The 24388-nt window shown below is 39.0% G+C and overlaps 2 long non-coding RNA genes across 2 annotated transcripts; both read right to left on the reverse strand.

The window, feature by feature from the left end:
* Window positions 1-8216: 8216 nt before the first annotated feature.
* Window positions 8217-19547, reverse strand: LOC124286660. The gene is made up of 2 exons (XR_006901087.1): window positions 19244-19547; window positions 8217-8322 (listed from the first exon to the last, which is right to left on the reverse strand). It is a non-coding gene; the product is annotated as an uncharacterized LOC124286660 (long non-coding RNA).
* A 281-nt stretch (window positions 19548-19828) lies between these two features.
* Window positions 19829-20728, reverse strand: LOC124286661. The gene is made up of 3 exons (XR_006901088.1): window positions 20647-20728; window positions 20356-20424; window positions 19829-19906 (listed from the first exon to the last, which is right to left on the reverse strand). It is a non-coding gene; the product is annotated as an uncharacterized LOC124286661 (long non-coding RNA).
* Window positions 20729-24388: the final 3660 nt, after the last annotated feature.

Below are 24388 nucleotides of genomic sequence, written 5' to 3' on the forward strand. Positions count from 1 at the left end.
GTTCAAGGCACATGGATTCCACAAAATACCTGAGATAAAGAAGTTTCACCATTTCTTCTTCACAAACCAGTCACCAGGGATTGTCAGCTGCAAAACAAGTTTGAACAGCGATAGTGTCCGTTTCACAGTTGGTGAAGTTGCTACACTGGACAAATCGCCCCAAACATCATCCATCCGGTAGGATTGAGTTATGCCAGGAAGCTGTACCTGTACAATTCTATCAGACAGTATGTTCCTGATGACTCAAAAGACACACTTTGTCCTCTTCCGTGTGCAGTCACTGCATATGTACCACCTGAGCCCACTGCGGAAACCGGGACATCAATGGTTCAGGATGCGCAGAATGATGATGGACCAACCAACAAAGATAATAAACAAACAGACACAGTGCAAATTGAACCATTTGTGTTTCGAACACCAGAAAAAAAGAAGCGTAAAACCCCAACTTGTTCTTACTGTCTCCAGGCAGGTCACAGAAATCAAACAATCAGGGGTAGGTTGGTCTGTCCGAAAAGACGGGAAGACATTATGAAACCAGCCACTGCAGACCATGTGGATACTGATTGATCGTAACATTATGTTGAACTGTTCAAGGAGGCATGGGTGGCATTCCAGGGTCTCCGTTTGTCATTAAGGTTCTATACATAAAAGTATCTGAAATTCAAGCACCATTTCAGTTGTTATTAACCAATGTGAGAGAGTTGGTTTTATGGCGTTTTAACGGTATCTCATTGCAAACTAGTATTAATTCAATGGGTGAGTGAGTGAGTTTAGTTTTACGCCTCATCCAGCTATATGGCGGCGGTCTGTAAATAATCGAGTTTGGACCAGACAATACAGTGATCAACCGAATGAGCATCGATCTGCGTGGGGAACCGATGACCTGCGTCAACCAAGTCAGCAAGCCTGACCACCCGATCCTGTAAGTCGCTTCTTACGACAAGCATGTGTTACTGAAGCTCAATATTCTAACCCGGATCGTCATCGGTAAATTCAATGGGAAGGCCTGAAACTCCACAGTTGTGAACAGTGGAACCTGCTGTTGCAACTTTAGTCTTCATTTCATGCATTGCACAATAGTGTCACTACATGAGAAGATATCTAGATCCCAGTAGGATTCCGGACCAAAACCGTTTGATCAAAATACGACCACTGTCTCTCCCAAAGTCTTTGTAACCTCAGAATGCATGCAATCAAAGAAATCAAATTAATATAACTTTGTTTTGTATGTCTAGGTATCCAGTTGTTCGCCTAAAATAACCACACGCTTATGACTTGTTATCTACCAGGTGTATTGGGTAAATAAAATATTCATGCATAATCATAAAACTTAAGCTAAAAAGGGACCACTTCGACCATTACGCATGCTACGCTATTTGAACAGATGAAAATAAAATTCGTTTTGCTTTATCACACCTTATCTGTTAACAACACACATTCAAATGAGCACACGGTAACTTCATACTTATAATTCTTTTATGGCTGAAAGAATACACGCATCTCTTTTAACCCGTATTTTCTCACTGAAGCATTTCTACCAACTTCTAACCCCACCATCATTTAACTGGGCACTACATTGTCAGTTTAAAAGATATCGGGTTAATTCATTTTGCATTTATTGGGGGAAATCTTGTAGATTATGAATCTGTCCTTATCTCAATACCGACCATGTGGTCCCTTTACCGGTAGCCTTCCCCATATAGCAAAAAAAAACTCCTTAGAGTTTATTAACTAATATACTTTTATGTTATAACCATAGTACTGAGCTTAAGATATAATTAAACTTAAGCTGTATATATAATAGCAAAACTCCGTAGAGTTTTGTTAGCTAATACATTTTATAACGTAACCATACTGCTTAAGATATGATGAAACTTAAGCTAATTGTATAATAGCAAAAAACCCTTTAGAGTTTGTTAGCTAAAATACTTATATGATATAAACTTAGTATTGAGTTTATGAAGGAAACCTTAAACTACATATATAATAGCAAACACCATCGAGTTTGTTAGCTAATATACTTATATGATATAAACATAGTATTGAGCTTTGAAGGAAACCTTAAGTTACATATATATAATAGCAAAACTCCGTAGAGTTTGTTAGCTAATATACTTATATGATATAAACATAGTATTGAGCTTAAGATTTGAAGGAAAACTTAAGCTACATATATAATAGCAAAACCCGTGAGAGTTTGTTAGCTAATACAAGTTATAATGTAACCATAAAGTTTAAATTATGATGAAACTTAAGCCAAATATATAATAGCAAAAACTCTTTTCGAGTTTTGATAGCTAATATACCTATATGATATAAACATAGTATTGCGCTTAAGATATGAATAAGCTTAAGTTACATATATAATAGTAAAAAACTCCGTAGAGTTTGTTAGCTTATATACTGATATGATATAAACATAGTACTGAGCTTAAGATATGAATAAGCTTAAGCTACCTATATAATAGCCCAAACTCTGTAGAGTTTGTTAGCTTATATATTTTTACAATCTGAGTATAGTACTATGCTTAAGATATAATTAAGTTAAGGTAAATATATAATAACCAACTCTGTAGAGTTGTTAACTTATATATTGTATGATGTAATAATCATAGTACTGTGATGATAAAAAGAACTTAAGCAAATTATATATAGCATGTAGCTATTTAGTACTGTTATAAGATAAGTAGAAATCTGTAAGATTGACTTATCTTCTCCAAGGAACTGTCAACTGTTGTGCGAGGACCATGGGATCGAATTGGTGGATACCTGAGACGCCCTCGGTGATGATATCTCTCAGATAATGGTTGGCAACCACCATATCGGATCTCCAGAAAATAAACCCTCCATTATTTCAAATAATATTGTGTAGATCAATTGTAGAAGTTAGCTTCTAATATCATGAGTATTAAAGCTCATGGAGGGTCGGATTGGGTCCATCCGCCTTGTATGCACGTAGTATGACAGTTCTGATCCAAACGGAGATATAGTACGTGAGATTTCATTCTCATGTGAAAGTTGATGATAGAGGAAATAATCTGTTGTATTATTCCCTTCTGTTTGTTTCGTGGAGATAAATTTACAGTGCTCTTGCTGGCCATCGTGATAGAATCATCGTGATCATGGAGTCCAAGTATGTCATCCAGGCGTGTTCATAAACCTCACTTGTGGGGTGTTGGAGCACTATATTCAGATCCCAAGTTGGAGGGTGAAACTTCCGCTTTAATTCTCCAATCAGAAAGTTTAAGTAGGTTTACTAACCATCTAGTTGTGTTAGTAGCTTGATTATGAAATTCAGCTGTAGTCTGAGACGCTGTGGATTTAGATCCACTTGTATCCCCGCCGCCTCCAGGTTATTCGCTAAGTCCTTTGACAATGTAGGTGCACAACCAGGTGTGTCTGTCCTCGCTGAACTTTATGTAAAATTGCCTGACTGCCGCGGCTCCTCGCCCTAACTTGACAGGGGAGGTCTCTAACCTAAAGAAAGCAGCCCAATCATGAAGGTTCAGATTAACTGGACTGTAAGGAGGCTTGCTCGCTCACTGATATATAGTTTTCACTTGTAACGTAAGTCTTGAACTGTGAACTAAGATCGACTCTCGCGTAGGTCGTTGTCCAACGCCGTCCAATCAGAACAAGGCATTTTGATTCTGTAGAATACCCGCCTGTGATGTCACCGTGTAGCAGGAAAAACCTTGTATAAAATCTTGCCGCCGTTGATATTAGCATAATCGCCGGTCTTCACCGTAGCTTCCTCGGGTTACCCGAAAGTGACCGTGTTTCGAGGGTTAAGGTAAACGCCACAAAACCTCCGCCAAAATACCTCACTCTGTAATATTAATGCTGGGTAGGTTATTTTCCCGGCTGTCGTGAATGTAACTTCAGTTTTGAATATAATTCGACTTCCTTATATAAAGGTACAATAAACTTGCAAGTTGTCAGCTTGTAGACTGTATACATGAATGTATCGTCATAATTGTAGAATTAAAGCTGAACTTGTACATATTTCTTCTCAGAAACTTTGACGATTATGAGTTATACTCGCTGTAACAAGGCTGCTGTTCAATTTCGATATTGAATTGTCTGCAGATCTGCGTGAATGGTCACGCATGTAGATAATCGATCAGAGTCCGGGATTGCATATTCTAGCAATCTATAATGAAAGGTTGATTTCTGTGAAGATCTATGCAACGCCGCTGATTAATTAATAAAGCGCACGCTTTGTGTTGTAAATAGCCTGTGCAATTGTCTTCGCCAGAGGCTTATAGACGGCATATGGCATACAGTTGATAGACAACTTATGCGATGTCTTGAACGGACTGACGAAAGTAGCTATATATGACGAAAGTGGCTAATATATGGAGACCTTGGAGGAGAATTCCTCGGTGGACGCCGGAGACTTCGCTAAGCTCTCGGCATCCATTCTAGATTTCCTGTGTGAGGTAGACTTGAGCCACTTAGCCTTCGCGACCTTCGCAAAGGTATCGAGTCAGAGCCCGATCAGTATATATATAATATATGAGCTTTGCTTCGCGAATCCACCTCTGTGTTCAACAGGTGAGTGAGTGAGTGTTTTGTTTTACGCCGCGACTCAGCAATATGTGGGGTCGGTGAAGCTTACTCCTCTGTGACGCCCCTTGTAACTGGTGAGGCTCTAGCCCCTTCGCTGAGGTGGCCTGGGACTTCCTTAGCCGGCGTCTAGAATCCGATCAATATATGAGCTGCTAGCTTCATACAGGGTGTGGTTCTTGCTGGGTCTGCATAAGTAGAGCCGAAAGTAGATCATCCTATCATCTTCAGAAGTCGTGGTCACCAAATCTGGTGATAAAAATCTCATTGATCGCTCTAGATCTATTAATGTTAAGAACATACGCTTCTGGCGCTTTGAACTGTTATGGCTTTATGGTAGGCTGTGTCCACATACTGTGGCACCGCTGCAATCGAAGTCGATCGGAGGTAAGGTGATGGCGCCTGCCTCGCCTTTCCTTCATCAGGTATGTCTGCCGAAGCTGCCACTCTGGAAGGTGAAGAGAGATCTAGGTTGTTTACCATCCAATATCGTGATCTCAGCGCCTGAGAAAATGATGCCTCCATCATTTTCTATCCCAGCATCGCTGATGAGATGTTGCTGCTCTTCTGATGGTGGACTGTGTATTTCTATCTCTATGTCGGGTGACGCCGGGAGACCTGACTGTAGACTTGTGTGCAGACTTCTGTGTGGTGACCTGTGAGACGCATCGACGCGGGTGATGTACCTAAGAGATCGGCGCGTTAACGGCGCTGAGATCGTGTTGGTGATCTGGCGCCTATGGGTTGACCTTCTCGGAGACCTGTGAGGAGAATGTTGATAGCTTCGCAAGCTCTTGTGTAGTCAGGTGTCCTTCGCTGAAGGCCTTCGCGAAGCTTCCTCTCGCGTCCGTCCTGGGGAACGGCGATTTGACCTTCGCCAAGGCTTCCGTGAGGTCTGATGGTCTGAGTCCCGATCTAAGGATGAAGCCGAGGCAGGTGATGATCTATCCCGCCGCGTAAGGCCTTCGCTAAGGCTGTACATCTGGGTCCTTCGTGGAGGTGGTCTGCGACTTCCTTCGCCGGCTGGTGGCTTCTGCTGCGTGGCTGTTACGCTGATGGGGTGCCTCTGGGGTGTCGCTCATGCTGGAACCTTCGCAAGGCTCAGGCCTTGGGCTGGCTGCTTCCCAGTCTGTAGTGGCCCTCCATCATGATCATGATTTGCCGCCAACAGTTCATCTGGGATGGTCTGCGACGAATTAGTCGGTGCCCTCTCTGCGATGTTAGCGGCGGGCCCTCAGGGAAGTCGCCTGACGCCAGTGTAGAGACCTCAGGCTGCATGGCGATCTCTGCTGATGTCACTGTAGCTGTCTCCCGTCAGCTTCTTGTATGCAGACGCCGGGATGATGATCGGCTGATCATCGAGAGGCCCAGTTCAGCCGCTGGAACAATCTCGCTGAGAAAGTCCTAGTAGACTTTGTTGATTTCCTCAGAGGTCGACGCCGCCCTGGGGTGCGAAGTCTGGCGCTGAGTGTTGGTAGCTTACGGGACCCTCAGGAAGATCATAGAATATCAGCGCTGGTACATCAGGCTGCATGTTGATCTGGCGCTGACATCACTGTTGCCGACATCGGTCATTCTTTTGATGTACATCAGGTATGATGATCAGCTGATCATCATACAGGCCCAAATTCGCGACGGAACAATCTCGCTGAGAAAGTTCAAGTAGACTTCGCTGATTTCCTCAGAGGTCGCTGATGAGATGCAGTAGAAACCCTCTAGTCTTCGGCTGCGCGACGATGGGATGTCTGGGGAAGCAGGACGCTTCTTGAGGCGGCGGATCACGCCCCACACTCTCCACCACTCTAGCGGAACACCAGACGGGAGGGGGTCGACCAACAGCAGTAGACTGGCGAGGGGTTCAGGTGTATCAGTCATGGCTAGACTCTGCATACGCCACTCTATCTGCTGCGCTGCCTCAAACGCAAAGTAATTATTTATTAAAGGCAGAAATGGATAAATTAGTACCGCGAACTGCAACGCGGAATAAAATGAACATGGCGTAGGTACAACTAGGGCATATTAAATGCGGATCAGCAGCAGAATAAAAACGTAATCTGCAACAGAACAGAATTTTTATCAACGTAATCCACTGAAACAAACACGGGCAAATTCCCCGTGAATAAACAGTAGAAACACGACTAAATATCAATATATAATTGTTGAAGGATACTAGCTAAACCTCTATAGATGTCTATACGAGGTAACTAACTAAATATAATCAAAGGATATAGTGTGTCGGGAGACACAGTCGCTCTCACGTCCAGCTCACTGGGCGAAGAAGGAGAGAGTGAGGCACATGGGTAGAGGTGGCGCCCTCGTTCCCACGCTTGTGGAAGGGAGGTAACTCGTGCTGAGTACTAATTAGTGATTTTACATTGAAGGGAGCTTCAATTAGGGAGATACAAGTGTTCCACTATGTTCGCAAGAAGAAGAAGACAAGCAAAAGAGCATGAGTCAGGATAAGGAAAAATAATAAACTTCTGTTCATTCAGTTTGACTAGTATTTAACACGTTTTCAACAAAACATTTGCAAAATATAAGTCAAAATGAATGAAAATGACCTGTTTTTGTCTCCCATACGCTCAATTTTTAATATAAAAAAGTCATATTATATATATGGCCCGAATCGTCTCATGTGTGCCGACGTGATGGGCACCCCGAAATAAGTGAAGATAGTAATGCTAAATTGTGATGCGTCTAAACATGCTGTGTACACTATTCGTTGGAATCAGCCATATATATTTGCTATGGTCATGATGAAAATGGTGACAAAAAGCACTTAAATTAACTTACCAGAGACAACAGTATACAACCTTGTGTTCTTGAAAGAACCCTTGCCATTGCGTCCATCAACATTCATAACCGACATTAATTTGTTCGACATTGTCCTGCAAAATAATGGAAGTTTGTTGATATTCTGTCAGATTTAGTTATATTTAGAGATTGCTAGAAATTATTATTTAAAATTGAATAGGTGTTCTCCTGATGTAGCAATATTTGTAAAGGAGTCATAAATAAATTGTAACAAAGCCATACTTTCCATTAAATGATGACAAAACAAAATGGGTGGTAATTAAATTGCATTATCATCTGTCTCTTAAACTTTCTGAAGGAGATAATAAGTAAACAACTGAAATGTTAAAAACTTGTTACCTTAGCATTGCTCTTCATATGATCTACAAAATTGGTCCTACCAATTTTTGAAGATGATTTCTGCAAATTCCATTAAAGAAAAATTTTACTTTTCATAATTAAAACTTCCTTTAAAAATTCCTTCTAAATTATCTGTAACATTTCAACCATTAAGAGGGATATATATCATCACATCCCTTCAAAAAAACAGTGTAAGAATTAAAGTCTGTGGTTTGTTTATCATCCCATGAAGGAATCATTAGTGAAGTTATATATTTTATCAATAAATAAAAGTTCTTGGGGGGTTACATAACAAACATCTTAATCTTTATTTACAGATTTATCATAATCCAAATGAAACAAAAAATGAATAAGTCATCAAACATTTAGTAGTGGAATGCATAAATGCTTTTGCCAAAATGAGAGAGAATAGTAAAACACAAAAATATACCAAAAGATTCTGTTCTTCCGGATCTGCCAACTTTTCTTCCAACTCCATAAATTCCTCCATTGTATCGGCAGGCCTTATTTGGTAATTGTCATTGGAAGTCTGTTGAATGGACACCTTTTTCACATGGGACCTTATTTCCAAAAGTAATTGGAGTACTCTCTTTTGAAATCCTGAAGCAAAATAATAATGATCCTGATATGATCAATCACATTTATACCCACTTCCTTTTTTCCACTTATGTACAGGAACATTACATGTAGTCAATGCGTGAGGTTCTTAGGTACAATTTTGCTGATATACAAGTATACAATACAAATCTATGATATTTCTACAGGAAAAAGTCCCATCAGATAGCACCATAGCTTCAATAGTGTGTGTGTGTGTGTGTGTGTGTGTGTGTGTGTGTGTGTGTGTGTGTGCATGTGCAAGTGAGTGCACGTGAGTAGATGTGTGTGGAGGGAGGAAGGGGAAGGGATATGCATTAACTTCATTATTATTTTTTTCCTTTAAAACCAAGTAAAACATTCTGTTTTGTGAAAAGTAACTGAATATTCAAGTCGGTTAAGAGCCATGACTGGAGGTTTTTCCAGATATCTTGAACAGTTTCACAGTCCCAAAATAGATGGGTAATTGATTCAATGTTATATTTGCAGAAACTACAAATGGGAGAGTCTATATACTTGATCTTAAACAAAAACTGTTTTGTATGTAGAATGTTATGGATAATTCTGTATTGAAACCATCTTAGATCAGCGCTATAGGTGCCCTTCCATGGGGTAATATTACATACTTCACAGTCCTTTGGTAGATTTAGATTAAAGCTATCCCAGTTGTTTTTTTATTACAGTGTTCAGTTATAAATTGAGAGCATAGGAGTGTTCATAGAAATATGGGCTACCTTTTTCACTGAATTTTAGTTTTGAGGGTCGGTTTAATGTTTAGAGTTGTAAAATATGAAATATTTACCTTTAACATGCATGTAATAATTGCTTGTTTGAACTCCTTCAAAGGTCAGGAAATTAGTTCTGAGTTTATATAGATCTATAAAGATATCAAAGGATAGAAAATTCCCTTCTGCTGTCAACATGTCAGATACAAACACAACTCCCTTGTTATACCAATATTTATACAGAATAGGTTTGTTATCTACCAATATGTGATTGTTACACCAGATAGACAGTGACTGGATTTCAAATTCACTTGTAATAGTATCTTTTTGCTTAGATGTGAACCAAGCCCAAGCAAGTAATACATGCTTCCAAAACTGATTAGTTAAGGTTGCAGGTTAATGTATTTACTATCTGCAGAGGTAAACTCCAAATGTTAACTTTCAAAGAATAAGATAATCCCACCTATTTGGATTATAAAAAAAAATATTCTTACCTACCCAAGCTTTTGGGCAGCAATTGTCTCTTTGATTTTTAGTACCTTTAATCCACCATGTTCAAGGAAACATATAATAATGTCCCTTTTGTCTGGATTTCCTTCCCAAATAAATCTTAAACATAGCTTTGGAAGTTTATCTAAAACATGATCTTGATGATTTGGGAGTGCAGCAAATAGGTGATTTAATTCAGGAAACATGAGTGATTTCAAAACTGTGTTTCTTCCAAAGGGAGTGAGCATTTGTGCTGACCAGGTGGTCATCTCTTTCGTAATTTGAGTCAATCTATCAGAACAATTTTTTTCAACCATACTATCTAAATCTATCCCAAAATGAATACCTAAAAGTGTAAATTCAGTGCGAGACCAGACTTTGCATAACTTAATCTTGATCTTGTGTCTTCCAACGATAAAGACCTTTTGGTCTTCATTAATGATATGTGAAAGAAGAGGCTTAATTCTGTTGCCAATGGCTGCAGCAGCAGTCTTGCAAAAAAAAAAAGAAACAAGATGGGTCACCTCACCAGTTCTTTAAAAACCTTTTAGGCTTATTTCCTTTTGGAATACATGTTATAAGTCTCGGTTTCTGGAAGACAGACAAATTTCAAGTTTGAAATGCAAAATTCAGAGGTTTAACCATGAATTTGCCAAGATCATTCAAAACCTTTTTTTAAATTCTGTTGTAAAACTGCACTTTCATCACTTGTCATTTTTTTCAAGGCTGTCAAAACTTCTCCTCTTATTAAACCACCTCAATACTAGTTGTTTGTTCATTACTTAGTTTTGGTAGGGTAATATCTTTTAAAAGTTCATCAAGATCTATAGGACTTACATCTTGTGTATATAGTTTTTCATTAAAATATTTCACCTCTTTTTAGTATCAAAGTCATTTAGGACTCTTCCATCAAATTTGACTAATTCTTCAAAGGATTTATTTAAGAAATTTCTGGATTCAAGTTTCAAGTACCCCTTTAGTTTTCCTTCCATTGATGTCGTCTAAACCAGTCCTAATTTTGTTAATTTCTTTAGTATATCATTTTTTGCTATGTCTGTATCTGATTTATCTAGTCTGATTTCCAGGGAGGCTAATTGTGATTACTACTGGTTTTCTGTATGCAACGTAATTGTCCTTTGAGTTGAGGCATAACAAATTGTCTTTCCTCTAATCATCAATGGTAGAGTTTCCCATAGTAATTGATCATCAATAGAATATGTTAAGTCATTGTCCTTGTTATCATCATTGATTTTGTATTGATCAAGTGAAGATTTATTGTGGAATTAATAACTTCCTATGATGGAGGGAAATTGTTAAATTTCCAGAATTTTCCAAGAGGCATATTTGAAAGTGAGAGTGATGATTCTATGAGGGAGTGACCTAGATCCTAAACTAGGTGATATATCACAGTGTCTAATGTCCAATATCATTTGATGAGAGATTAAAAAGAAATCAAGTCTAGCTTGTTTCAAAGGGGTTGTCTGTCGCCATGTGTATCTCATTTCACCAAACTTTTGTTCACGTCAAGGGTCTTTAAGATCCAGATCTTCCATTAGGTCCAATACCTTTTGTCTAGCCTTGGGATTGTGAATGTGTTTGTAGTTGTATGTGTCTTTTGAATGCTCTTCTACTAGATTCCAGTCTCCACATACTAATATTTTTTCATTTTCAAACTTTCCAACAGCATCGGTAATATTTTGGAAACAAATCTGGACCAACATTATTTGGTATATAGATACTAATAAAAGTATACTTAAATTCATCAATATTAACAGAAAGTAGGGGTGACTACCAATAGTTTTTTCTCCTTGAAAATGAATGTATAGTTTATATGAAATATATACATGCTGAACTAGTTTCAGTCTCTTTTGATAACTGACAAGAAAATTGAAACCCAGGTCAAGTTTGTGTAAGAGTTAACTGGGGCAGATAACTCAAGTGAACGAACCAGGTACTTCCTGTATTTTGCGCTGCGCATTTATCAATGGTAGTCAATTAGTAAACTATCGATAGTCACACATGCTATCGAAGCATCAATAGTTTTCGTTTCTTCCATCATTTAATTGCTATCTGAGACTCAACAATTGCAATCCATGTCGATCGTTACAGCCCTAACAGAAGTAGCAACAAAATTTCCATAGTCATCTGTAATAGTACTTAGAGCCTTGAATTCAAAATTATTGTTGAACATTGTAGATGTTCCCTGGAATTTTTTATGGAGGGACTAATGTAGCGCTGTAATCCTATTGTTTTATATGTTGAATATCTTCAGCTGTAAAGTGTAAATATGTAAACAATAAATATTAGCTTTTTCGAAATGAAATGCTTTCTTTCATATTATTGTTGACACCTCTGCAGTTGAGGGATACTATCTTCAACTTTTCAGCCATTGTACAGACAGGAGGGTCAAGCATCAATGTATGCAAATAATAGAAATAATGAATAGCAGACCAAGAACATACGGTAATTTGAGAAAATGATGTGCCTGTACCTTTTACGTACAAGTGAAAGCAAAACATCAAATAGAAACAAGAAAAAATACAGATGTACCATTTGATACATAATAAACCTACCATTCTTACAGTTTATCCACCCATTAAGCATCTCATTCTCAGTTAGGCCTAAAAAAAGAAGAAGCTTGTGGCTCTGATTTTCCGACCGACCCTAAATATTCCCGCTGAGCCTAACAATTTAACTCACCACATAATAAATTATGAAATTTTTAGAGTAAAATTAATATTTTTATACTTATCCTGACTCATGCTTATTTGCTTGTCTTCTTCTTCTGGCGAACCTAGTGGAACACTTGTATCTCCCAATTGAAGTTCCCTTCAATAAAGAATCACTCATTAGTACTCACCACGAGTTACCTCCCTTCTGTAAGCTGAACGAGGGCTTCACCCAAGCCCATGTGCCTCACTCTCTCCTTTTTTTGTTTTGAGCCCAACACTTTCTTTTTTCCGAGAAATCCAAAGTGTTAAGTGGGGAGGACGGAGAAGCTTATTCATGAGTCAGGATAAGTATAAAAATATTAATTTTACTCTAAAAATTTCATATTTTTCCTTATCCTGACTCATGCTTATTTGCTTGTAGAATCCTATGGATTAGGAGGTGGGATTATATATACTTTGGATTTTACTAATTAGTGATTTGAAGTGATATCATTGTAATAACCGTATGGGAACTTCATGAAGGCACTGAACTGAATTCCTGCTGTTAATATAACAGCTGCCTTTAAAGAAGGTTATTACAATTTACTGCATATAATAAAAGTATATAGAACATTAATTAAGCTAAGGCCATTAATGTGATAGTATAAACTGTTGATAGTTTATAATGAATACTTTTATAAGAACCAAAGTAGTAAGCTTACAATATGTATATATATAAGCTATAACAGAATTGTGCTTAAGGTATAAAGATAACTTAAGCTGTATAATAGTAAACCAACTACTGATAGTTTGTTAACTTATACATGTTATGAAATGAACATATGACTGAGCTTAAGGAAGAACTTAAGGAACATATATATAATAGTAGAAACTTCGTAAGAGTTGTAGGTATATATATATTATGATATAAATCATAGTACTGAGCTTAAGATAATATTTTTAACTTACTTGAAATATATATAGATAGCATGTATCTATTAGTACTGTCATCCCGATAAGTATAAAATCAACAAGATAGACTTATCTTCTCTGTGGAACTGTCAACTGTTGAGCGAGGACCATGGGACCGAAATGGTGGATACCTGAGACATCCTTGGTGGTGATATCTCTCAGATAGTGGTTGGCAAACACCATATTGGATCTCCAAAAACATCCCTCCATGATGGTATTCAATGAGCAATTTCCATGTAAAGCCAAAGTTGAAGCTAGTGCTCTAATTTCGTGAGGATTAGTAGCACTTGGAGGGTCCAGTCCAGCTGCCTTGTAGGCTCTTAGTATGACAGTTCTGATCCAAATAGAAATGGTAGTGCGCGACACTTCTGTCTGTGAGAGGTAGATATAGGGATAAACAATCTTTGAATTTCCCTCTACTTTGCTTGGATCTTTGGAGATATATTTTCAGTGCATTACAGGGCAAAGTGATAAGTCCATCGTATCCTGGGTCCAAGTATGGATGAGAGAGCTGGGACATGGAACAACCTGTCTGGTTGACCTGGTAGTTGATTTTTCGCTATAAAATCCCAGCGAAGTTCCAGATGAGCGATGTTATGAATATCATCAAATGCGTGTTCTCTCGTAATCCAAAGCGTGAATTTCAGACATCCTGGCGGCAGTGGCTAACGCTAGCAGGAATAAGGTTTTGTGGGTCAATGATTCATATGACGCAGAATAACAAAGGCTTTCGTAAAGCCTCACTTGTGAGGTGTTGAAGTACCACATTTAGATCCCAGGCTGGCTTTGAAACTTCCGTTCTGGTCTTCCAATCGAAAGGCACGCATATAACAAGGCGTGTAACTCGGGTGTTTTGGTCAATTTGACGCCCGTTCTCATTGTTATGACTGAACTTATGGCTGCAAGATAAGTGGACAGTGTAGATCCTTTTAGATTCTTAGTTTGACGCAGGAAACATAAGAAATCTGCCACTTGAGGATGTGTAGCAAATCTGGCTGAAAATCCTTTCTTAGCAGCATAATTGACAAATCTGAGCCATTTGTCATCGTGATAAGTTCACGAGTAGAGTTACCGTGAGTGCAAGCGTGACGCCGCTCTGGTGGAATAACCTCTCTTATTCAAACATGCCTTGATACAATCCACACGTGAAGTCGGAATGCTTCTGGTGTTTTGTGCAATTGTTTGGTGTCGCGGATGTATCAGTAGATTGGGCGTAGTGGGAGCTGAAGTACTGGTTTTCCGATTCTAGTATGAGGTCTGGAAACCACGTTCTCGCTGGCCAGTAAGGCCGAGACCAAAATCAGATCGGAGGCTCTTCGCGTTTGACTGATTTTTAGCAAGACTTGTGGGATTAACGCGAGGAGGCGGGAAAGCGTCACGTTTAGTCCCTCCCATGATATGCTTAGTGCCTCCGTTGCCCAAGCTAGCGGATCTGGCACTGGCGATACGAGTTGTCAGTTGATTGTTGAATCGGGTGGCAAATAGGTCTATCAGAGGAGATCCTATTTCCATGATTATCTGATTGAATATCTCTGTGTGGAGCATCCATTCTGTCGGGCGATTTGGTTGGTGCTGGCCGAGAGAGCGTCTGCCTAACACATTTTTTGCTCCTGGAATGTGGCAGGCTTTGATATCAGTTATGTTTAGACTGTATTTCATCAAATCGAACAGTTTGAAACATCGAGTGAGAAGATTCAGTGATCTTGTTGACCCTTGTTTGTTCACATAAAACGCCACTGTTGAGTTGTCTGTGTGAATCATTAACAGAGCGTTCTGTAATAGGTTGCTCCAGTGACCTATGGCGTTTATGACTGCTTGCATCTCTAGCAGATTTATGTGACATAAGCTCTCTTGAATGCTCCATAGGCCTGACGCTGTCCTGCCGGTAAGGTGGGCTCCCCAACCTCTTAGTGACGCTCTACTAAGGAGACGCCTGCGCAAACATTCAATCTCTTGGTCCACCAGAGTAGATGTGGTTTGATGTAATCTGGTAGACTGAACGGTAGAGGGTCCTCGAGATGGGCATTGATGAGGACTTGTAATGGACGTAATTGAAGCCTGCCTCTGAGTGTCAAGTCTTGAGCTGATGTGAGTAGTCCCAGTAGCCTCTGCCACTGTCGTAGTGGTAACGGAGAGAGTAGGGCTTGGGGAATCAGTTGTTGTATTTTGATCCATCTGTCCTCCGGGACTACCATACGATTCTGCGCTGTAAGGAATGGTGATACCCACAAAACTGCAGATCCTATGCGTGGGCTCTAGGTCCCGACTTGAGTAGATTTACTAACCAGCCTAACTGCGTTAGTTGCTTGATTGTAAAAGTTCAGCTGTAGTCTGAGGCGCTGTGGATCTGGATCCACCTGTATACCCGTCAGTCTAGGTAAAATGCATTCCGCAGGGCCTTGACGATGTAGGTATGATGACAATAGGCTTGGTTACTCTTGTGAATATCCATGGGGCGAAATGAAGTGATTCGAAGGAAGTACTTTCCATTGGTAGTGTATGCCGTCTAGCATAAATCTCAGATATTTCCTTGAACTGGGATGAATCGGAATGTGTAGGTATATGCGTCCTGCAGATCTATGCCTTACCATGTAATCTAGTGGACGCACTATTAGATGACGGAGTTGAGTGTAATGTATCATCGCTAAACGCTGGTGGTTTGCATAGAAATTCTCTGTTGAATGTGCTCATGTTGTAAATGAGACGATACTTCTCTTTGGAATTCTTTTCGGCACTAGGAAAACTGGGAGTAGAAACCTGGTATGATGTTTTGCTGATCGAGAACTTCTAAGGCCTGTTTGTTTAGTAGAGACTGAACTGTTTCTCTTAACATGGAAGTTGTGCCAGATGAACGTTGAACCCTGGTGGGTTGACTGTTAACGGTGGCTTGGCCTTGAGTTGTAGACGATATCCGTACTGAAGGATGTTGGATACATACGGATCTTGAAGTATTCCCCAGTTTTCCCAGTGTAGTTGTAGACGTCCACCCACTTGAGAAGGTTGTACTGGGACGACTGGGGGTGGAAGACTCCAGTCGTTCCGAACCTGACTTTCATCGTTTAAATCCATCGGCACCTCTGGATGATCTGCCTCTAGCTGATCCTCCCTCTGAACTTGTTAAAATGCTTAGGCGAAAGGAATCCTTGGGATTATTAACGTCCGCTAATTTCTTATCCCGTGCTCTCTGTAGCCCTGAAAACTTGACTTGCCCGAAGTACCTCTGTGCTGATTGTTTAAAGAGCGATGCGCTAATGTATCCATAGATTTAATCATGAGTACTTCTCTAGAATCTTTGATACTTCCTTGGAGACCTTGTTAATGTTGCCACCAAACAGTAAGGGTGAAGACCATGGAGCTGTGTATAGGGGCTCTGTGAATTGTTTATTCCAAGAGCAGGAGGCTAGTAATCCTTGCCGACGTGTCATGGTAGTAGTTTCAGTAAGTGCTGAAAGATGGTCTGTAAGGAATTGTTGATCTTTTTCTGCATAAGTAGAGCTGAATAGATCATCCTGTCTTCCTCATCCGTGGAGTTCTTGAACTTGGTGATGAGAGTTTCGTTAACAGTCCTAGATCTGTTGAGTCCAAAGAACATCCTTCTGGAAATGGTATCTAACTGGGCCATCTTGCAATCGTCTACCCTATAACTTCTGGACTTCAGATCACTGATAAGTTTAAAGTTTTCATCAATCTCCTGAGTCTTGAAAAAGGGCTCCATATTATGTCCATAAAAACTCTTGGCATTGAAGAATGGTAAATGGGTAAGTTGAGTTTTAGCAGATTTGGAGTAGGCTGTATCCAGTTTAGCAGGAACGGCTGCGATAGGATCCATAGGAGGCACGGTGATATGATCTACATCATCATCTAACATCAGGTAAGTTTAGGGCTGTATCCTGCGCTCTTAGAGGAGAGGCCAGTTGTAAGTCGCTTACCGTCCAATACCTTATCTCAGCCTCTGAGAAAATGATACCATCGTCCTCCTCTGACGATATGGTAGGATGTCGGAGTCCTCGATCTGTAAGAAGATCTATGTGAGGACTGAGGAGAACGGACTGGACAGTGGCTAGTGTATGTAGACCTTGGAGAAGACATCTTCAAGGAGATTGTGGGCTTAAGCTGTGAACGATGGTGATAGCTTCGCAGATGCTCTGGACTTCTCGAACGTTGAGGGCTACGCTGATCAGTCTTCTAGGCGATGTAGAACCACTTAGCCTCAAGGCGTCCTACGCGAATGTCTGGAAGTCAGTGTCCGATCTGACATATGAGCGCTTACTTCGCCCGACGCCCTTCGTGCATGACAAGGTGCGTGCTCAGCGAAGTGCTCCTTCTCGCGAAGCCTCTTGCAAAAGGTGAGGCTCTGGCTCCTTCACGGAGGCTTGCCTGGGATACCTTATGCAAAGAGCTCACTCAGGGCAGGGTTGCCCTTATGGGAGAAAGCGTCTATGGGATCAGAGGCCCCTACAGCGAAGCCAAAGGGGGGCTCTGAGGCCCTGTATGACTTAATATGGGGTGGGCTCTGAGGCCCGTGGCTCTGAGGCCTCTGTAAGCCGTAGCAGTCTTCCATCACCCTCATTATGTGGTTGATCAAGTCGTCTGAAGCGGTCTGCATTGATGAGGATGTCTCTGCAGAGGTGACGGGACCCTCAGATAAAATTTCTGGAGATAGAGTCGGCATCTCCGGTTGTGTGTTCATCTGCGCTGAGGTGACAGTCGCAGAAACGGGCCGTTTCTTGTGACGAACTTCTGGAATGATAATTGGCAAATCATCATCATATAATGCTAATTCTGTAACTGGTAAGATATCAGAGGCAAAATTATTAGATTTTGTTGACTTCCCTTTAGATGAAGGTGTAGATCTTGGTGTACGCAGTGTCGAGATGATATGGATGGTTTCCTCGACTTGGACTGAGAAGACGGCAGCTCTTGAGATGCAGGTCGCTTCTTGGACATAGCGGACTGCGTCCCACGCTTATCCGCCGAGGGAAACTCAGGCATGCCACCAGCTGGTGGCGTGTCCTCAGTCAACAGTTGACATGAAACATTAATTTGCGATCTATTAGCCATGTTTGAATTCTGTTTACGGGATTTATCTGCCTTCCGTCTATAAACGGAACATAAATATTTGTCAAAGGCAGAGATAGGTAAATTGATACAAAATTTACAACGAGAATCAAAGGAACATGGAGTAATGCAACTAGGGCATTTTAAATGTGGATCGGTATCAGAATAACGTAGTTTACATTCTGTGCAATTTTTCATTAATGTAGCCTACTGAACAAACACGACGAACCGTGAATAAAACAGCAGAAACACAAGTAATAATCAATGCAAATTGAATAATTATACTAGTACTACCTCTATACTAACGCATAAGAGGAACTAACTAAATACAATTAAAGGATATAGTGTGTTGGGAGACACAGGCGCTCTCACGTCCAGCTCACTGGGCGAAGGAGAGAGTGCGGCACATGGGCTTGGGTGGCGCCCTCGTTCCCGCGCTTACAGAAGGGAGGTAACTCGTGGTGAGTACTAATGAGTGATTTTTTATTGAAGGGAACTTCAATTGGGAGATACAAGTGTTCCACTAGGTTCGCCAGAAGAAGAAGACAAGCAAATAAGCATGAGTCAGGATAAGGAAAAATATATTTATTTTCTGAAACATGAGTAATGTAAAATTATTTGGCAAAAAAACAAAACAACCCTACCTACCTACCCTAGTTCTGAAATGTAGGAAATCGGAACATCATTTTATTTTTTATTTTTGCCTTATAAACATGTGACCAATGCTGAACAAAAATAACATGATGCATCTTTCGCTTTTATCACTGACAAAAATACAAATCTTAAAGTGTATGACAACAAATTTCTATACAAAGTTGAAAGTACAAACCATATAATATACCCAGAATTTTAAAGTGTTTCGAAAAACAAATCAGAATAAAAGACTTTTTACCTGTCATTATTTTTTTCAAGTTCACAAGTGATGCAGAAATTCACAAGGTCACGTGGATGCAGTTCTTCCCACTTCATATTCATTACCATCTTTTACACTTATTGACACTTTAGTTTCCACTTTGGAACTCAAGTACTTACGAGCTTCTGTCATTGGAAATCTTGGCTGCTCATCACCATTATCGCTGTCTGAAGGCCTGTGTCTGAGACTAGATGTGTCTGGGCTGAACACATCCTGTCTGTCCTTTCTCCTGGACTCATGTCGAGGACTGTCCTCTCTAATATTGTCTTGCCCATGATATTCAAACTGAGGGCCGTCTACAATCCCCAACCCTTTTCTGTTGTCAGTCTGGGCCTCTTTGGCTGTAAGAAGCCGATGGCGATCTTGATCTTGACTCGACAATGAAGATCTCTTATGGGACTGAGACTACTGGCTGCGACTCTTCCTTCCTCTATCTTGTGATGGAACAACTGTCTTGACTGCTTCCATTACAGTGCCAAAGTGGATCTTTTCACATTGCTTCTTTTTCTGGAACAGATATTGAAATATTAAAGTTTCAGTATTTTAAAACAGTGCAAATGAATTGTGAGTCACCAATTGCTTATAAACTTTCAAATGGGAATAATTAAAGTTATTTTCTAATCATTCAAAAGTTCTTATTGGTTGATGTTAAATGAAACTTCTTACATTTTTTAACAAAGAATGTTACACTCTTCCATACTTACCAAATGTGGATTTATTGCTATCCTTCCTGGCACTAGAAACCTTTTCTGGGGGCTTAGGAAGATGATTGTTCATTTCCTCTGAAAGTGAAAACAAGTTTGCACAAATACTTTGTAAAAACTAAAAATGGTTAAGTATCATGATTTTTCACTAAAAACCTCAGATTTTAGCTATATATATATATATTATTTTCTTTAAATTAAAATGTACTCTAATTCATTATAAATTCCTTCAGTGAATATTCATGGTTTAATAGGGGATTTTTGCCAAGGTTTAGAAAGTAATGCTATTTAGAGCAGTGGGGATCCGAAGGTGCCAGGTTCAAATCCTGCCAGATGTCCAGCAACTGGTGAAGAACAGTTCCATAAGTTGTAGAGATACAGTGTGCTGCTGTGAAAGCATAGCACTCTTCTTGTATGTGATAAATATTGTTAACAGGACTTTAAACCCCAAACCCAACTAAACGTTTCTGTAATTGCAATACAAATTATTAGAAACAGGCACACTTTTATGGTTTTCCATAACTTACCTTCAGATTCATCATGATCACTGTCAATATGGTTGTCCTGGCGTTGATCATTTATAAGTTCATCTGCATCTGATAAATAAATATCATCTACAATTACGCTCTAGCCAAACCAGACATCTTAGTAGTATCATTATCACAAACTGTTTGTCCCAGAATTAATAAGACTGTATGTAAAGTGTTTCTTGGAAAACATGTCTGATAGAGTTACTGCTGTATAGAGAAATGGAAAACATGAAACCAGTTTTGTTTATGCTCAGGATTAATACTGTACATGTTACATTTAAAATGTACCTGTAACGAAGTCTGAATAATGTTTCTTTTTGGGTTGTCTCTTTGCTAGAGTATCTTCAACCTCTGCTTCTGACAAGTCTTCTCGTGGTAGTGTAATTGTATTCTTCACACTCTTGATGTGAAAGACAGACAGACAGACAGACAGACATTTATTCAGTAATAGGCCACTGGCCCAAAATACATTCATAAATATAATAAAAAGTTACATGCGTTTTACCAGGGAGACTATATAATGTTGTAGATTGTCCCTGGTTTTACATAAAAACATCAGAATCTCTTATTTTCCCAACATTATATAAAAATAGGCACAAATTATTTATAACATTTATGTTTTTTGAAGTCATTATGTTTATAAAACTGTGTTGTGAAATAGAATGTTTCAAATATTTACCCAGAAACTTATTCCTTATATCTAAGTAGGCTTTTCAATAAAGTAAAACATGTATTTCATCTTCAATTAAATTAAGATTATTTTGTAGCAAAAAATGACAGAATCTTGAATAATAAGGGACATTGTTATATCTACCGGTCTCAGAACTAAGTTTAAATTTACCGCATCTAAATTTTGTTAAACAATTTCTTAAATATGGGGCAATACCTAAACTGAGATAAGTTTCAACATTCAGGAGGGACTTGAAAAGAATATAATTAGAACACTTGGTTGTACTATGTAGGGATGAGTACCAATCTTGTGAAATATTATCAGACAATCTTTGCTTAAAAACAGAAATGAAACCATCAATATCTCCAATATCCTGTGAAATCCAAGCAAAGCCAAAGCCAAATCTAAATAAAATATTCTTGATATGAGATGCCCATGTCGTCCGTCCAGATTCATCCAAAGACTTAAGCATTAAATAAAACTGATGAGGTAATCTACAACTTGGAAGAGTTAAAAGTCTACACCAATATTTAACTGCCCTTGACATATAAGTAAGTTGAAGAGGGAATCTGCCACATTCACCAAGAACCATATTGTTGCATGTATTTTTACCAACTTTTAAGAAATATTTACATGTCTTTATCTGGATTTGTTCAATGATTTTACAATGGGTAACACCCCAAATTTCTGAACCGTAACAAAGAATAGGTTTAACCATAGCATCAAATACTTTAAAAAGATCCGCACGACAGATAACCTACTCTTTATTGATATCTATAGATAGCCATAAGGCCTTTATTGGCTTGAGAAGCAAGAGTAGTGTGAGCTTTAGTCCAAACTAGCCTAGGGAGTTAGAACACAATACCCAAGTACCTGTAGTATGAGACAACTTCCAGCCTTTGCCCATTAAGAAACCACTTTTCATACTGTCTAAAGGGGCCCGCTATTCCTGAAAACAATAACTTTAGTCTTATTAATATTGACCTTCATACCGGTGAGTTGACAAAAATTTCAAGCCCATGAATCTTCTTCTGAAGCTGGAGAGCAGTATCGAGACTGAGGAAACATCATCCGCATGAAACATTAGAGCATATACCGGGTAGATTATTAACATCAGGTGTAATAAATATACCACGGCCACCAAATTGCTCCATACTTTCCATAAGCTGATTAATAAAGATAATAAACAATTGGGGACTGAGGATGCAACCCTGCCTAGTACCTATACTACAATCAAAATAACTTGAAAGGCCTTGAGATGTTCTGACACAAGCTGACAACCTACCATACATTGATTCAAGGATGTTATAGAATTTACCACCAACACCAACTTTTTTTAGACTTGACAGAAGACTTTTATGATTAACTGTATCAAAGGCCTTTGAGAAATCTATAAACAGACAATAGAACCTTCCTTTCTTCTTACATGAATATTTCTGTACCATAGCTTGAAGTGAGAAAATGTGGTCAGTAGTAGAATAATTACTCTGAATCCTGCCTGAGCTTCATGAATAATATTCTTCTCCTCACACCAAACCTGTAACCTACTGTTAAGAATGGAAGTGAATATTTTACACACAGAATCAATAAGAGAGATACCTCTATAATTATTGGGGTTCCTTTTTACACCAGATTTGTAAAAAGGACAGATAATGCTTTTACCCCAAAGCACCGGAAAAATACTGTCTTGGAAAATCTTGTTAAACAACATTGTAAAATAATTGCTGATAAAAGTCTTAGAAGCTTTAATAAAGTCAATTGCAATACCATCTGGTCCAGGAGACTTATTTTTTGCCAGTTTATCAATGTGAAGTAAGACTTCGTTTTCAGTAATGTCACAATTTAATGTTTTTAGCTCTTCATCCTTGATGGACTCTGAATTGATATCACTGTCATACTCATTACCAGAATTCTCAGTTAGAAGCCCTGAGAAGTAACTGAACCAGTCTTCACACCTGATATTGTACGTAGTGTCACCTGTTGAGGTTAAACCTGATTGCTTTAATGTTTTCCAGAATTCCTTTGGGTTGTCTCTTGCTGCAATAAGTTTCCTCTCTTTTGTACATCGAAGTATGCTCTTAGTTTGCTGTTAAAAGTCTTCTTGAAAGATTTACGTAGAGTTTTATAAAATCCCACAATATCCAAGTTAGTGTCTCTATGATCTCTTAATGCTTTATATTTCATATGTTTTAATTGTTCGAGTTCTTGGTCCCACCATTGGGGTTGAGGTTTAGAGTTAATATCATGGTAACCTGAAAATATCTTCTTATTGTGGTCTGCAGCTGCTCGCTGATACAGTTCAGTGAAAACATTTAATGAATCTTCAATATTGGTGTCTATACAGTGATATAATTTACTACGTACATTTTCAAACAATTCTTGGAACTTAGAGATAAATAGGATCACAGAGCTCTCCATTCCACACATATTTAGTCCATATTGTTGTTGAATTACTCTCTGCAGAATTACTACTTGGAGAATTTGATAGTACAATTGGCTGTAGTGCACCAACCATGTTGGGTAGCTGGATGTTCAGAGAGCAGTAAATAGGGAAATGATCAGACACATCACAAGTACAAACACCAAAATCAGCAACTCTAGGAAACACAGATGCTCGATGCAATCATGTAGTCTACTAGACTAGAACCGTTATGTGTAACACAAGTAAACTGCCCTTGTTTATCCTCAAATAGTCTACCATTCATGATATGGATTCCAAATGTACAGCACAATTCCATCAGTTTTTGCCAAAGTTATTATGATATAAGTTATCTTTACTTGATCTTGGCATTTCAAAATCATCTGAAGGATAATCATCAACATCTCTCACAATAAAAATCAATATTATCATTAGGAATGAAATCCAAAAGTCTTTAGTCCTAGCATTTAGGTCACCAGCTAGAAATAATTGTTTGTCTGGGTGATCAGCAAGCTATAATGTTTATATAATGTTCAAGGGTGTCAATTCCATCATTGTCACTATTGTCATTCACTGAGAAACCCTCTGGTGAGATATAAGTAAATATCAACAGAGTGTCTTTTTTCCCAATGCAAACATTTGGTTGAAAAAGTAGAACAACAGTATTCTGGAAGTGGTCATAAAGCCTTGTAATTAAGTTATCATGTAGCCATTTCTCCTTTATCAAGACGGGTGACACCGCCACTGTGATTGGCCTAGTTGTTTCATTTTATCTCTCACGAAGCGTTGACTGCTCGAAAACCGGACAAGAATGCCGAAAAATTCGTTTTGAGCTTTCACAAATGATTCTTAGAAACATACAACATCGAAATTATGACACAAAGGTTTCACCTGAGAAAATTCATTATCATGTTTATGTAGACCACCGATATTCCACGTCA

The sequence above is a fragment of the Haliotis rubra genome, unplaced genomic scaffold, assembly GCF_003918875.1.
Source record: "Haliotis rubra isolate DU_JTF1 unplaced genomic scaffold, ASM391887v1 Scf39, whole genome shotgun sequence".
Taxonomy (NCBI): Eukaryota; Metazoa; Mollusca; class Gastropoda; order Lepetellida; family Haliotidae; genus Haliotis; species Haliotis rubra.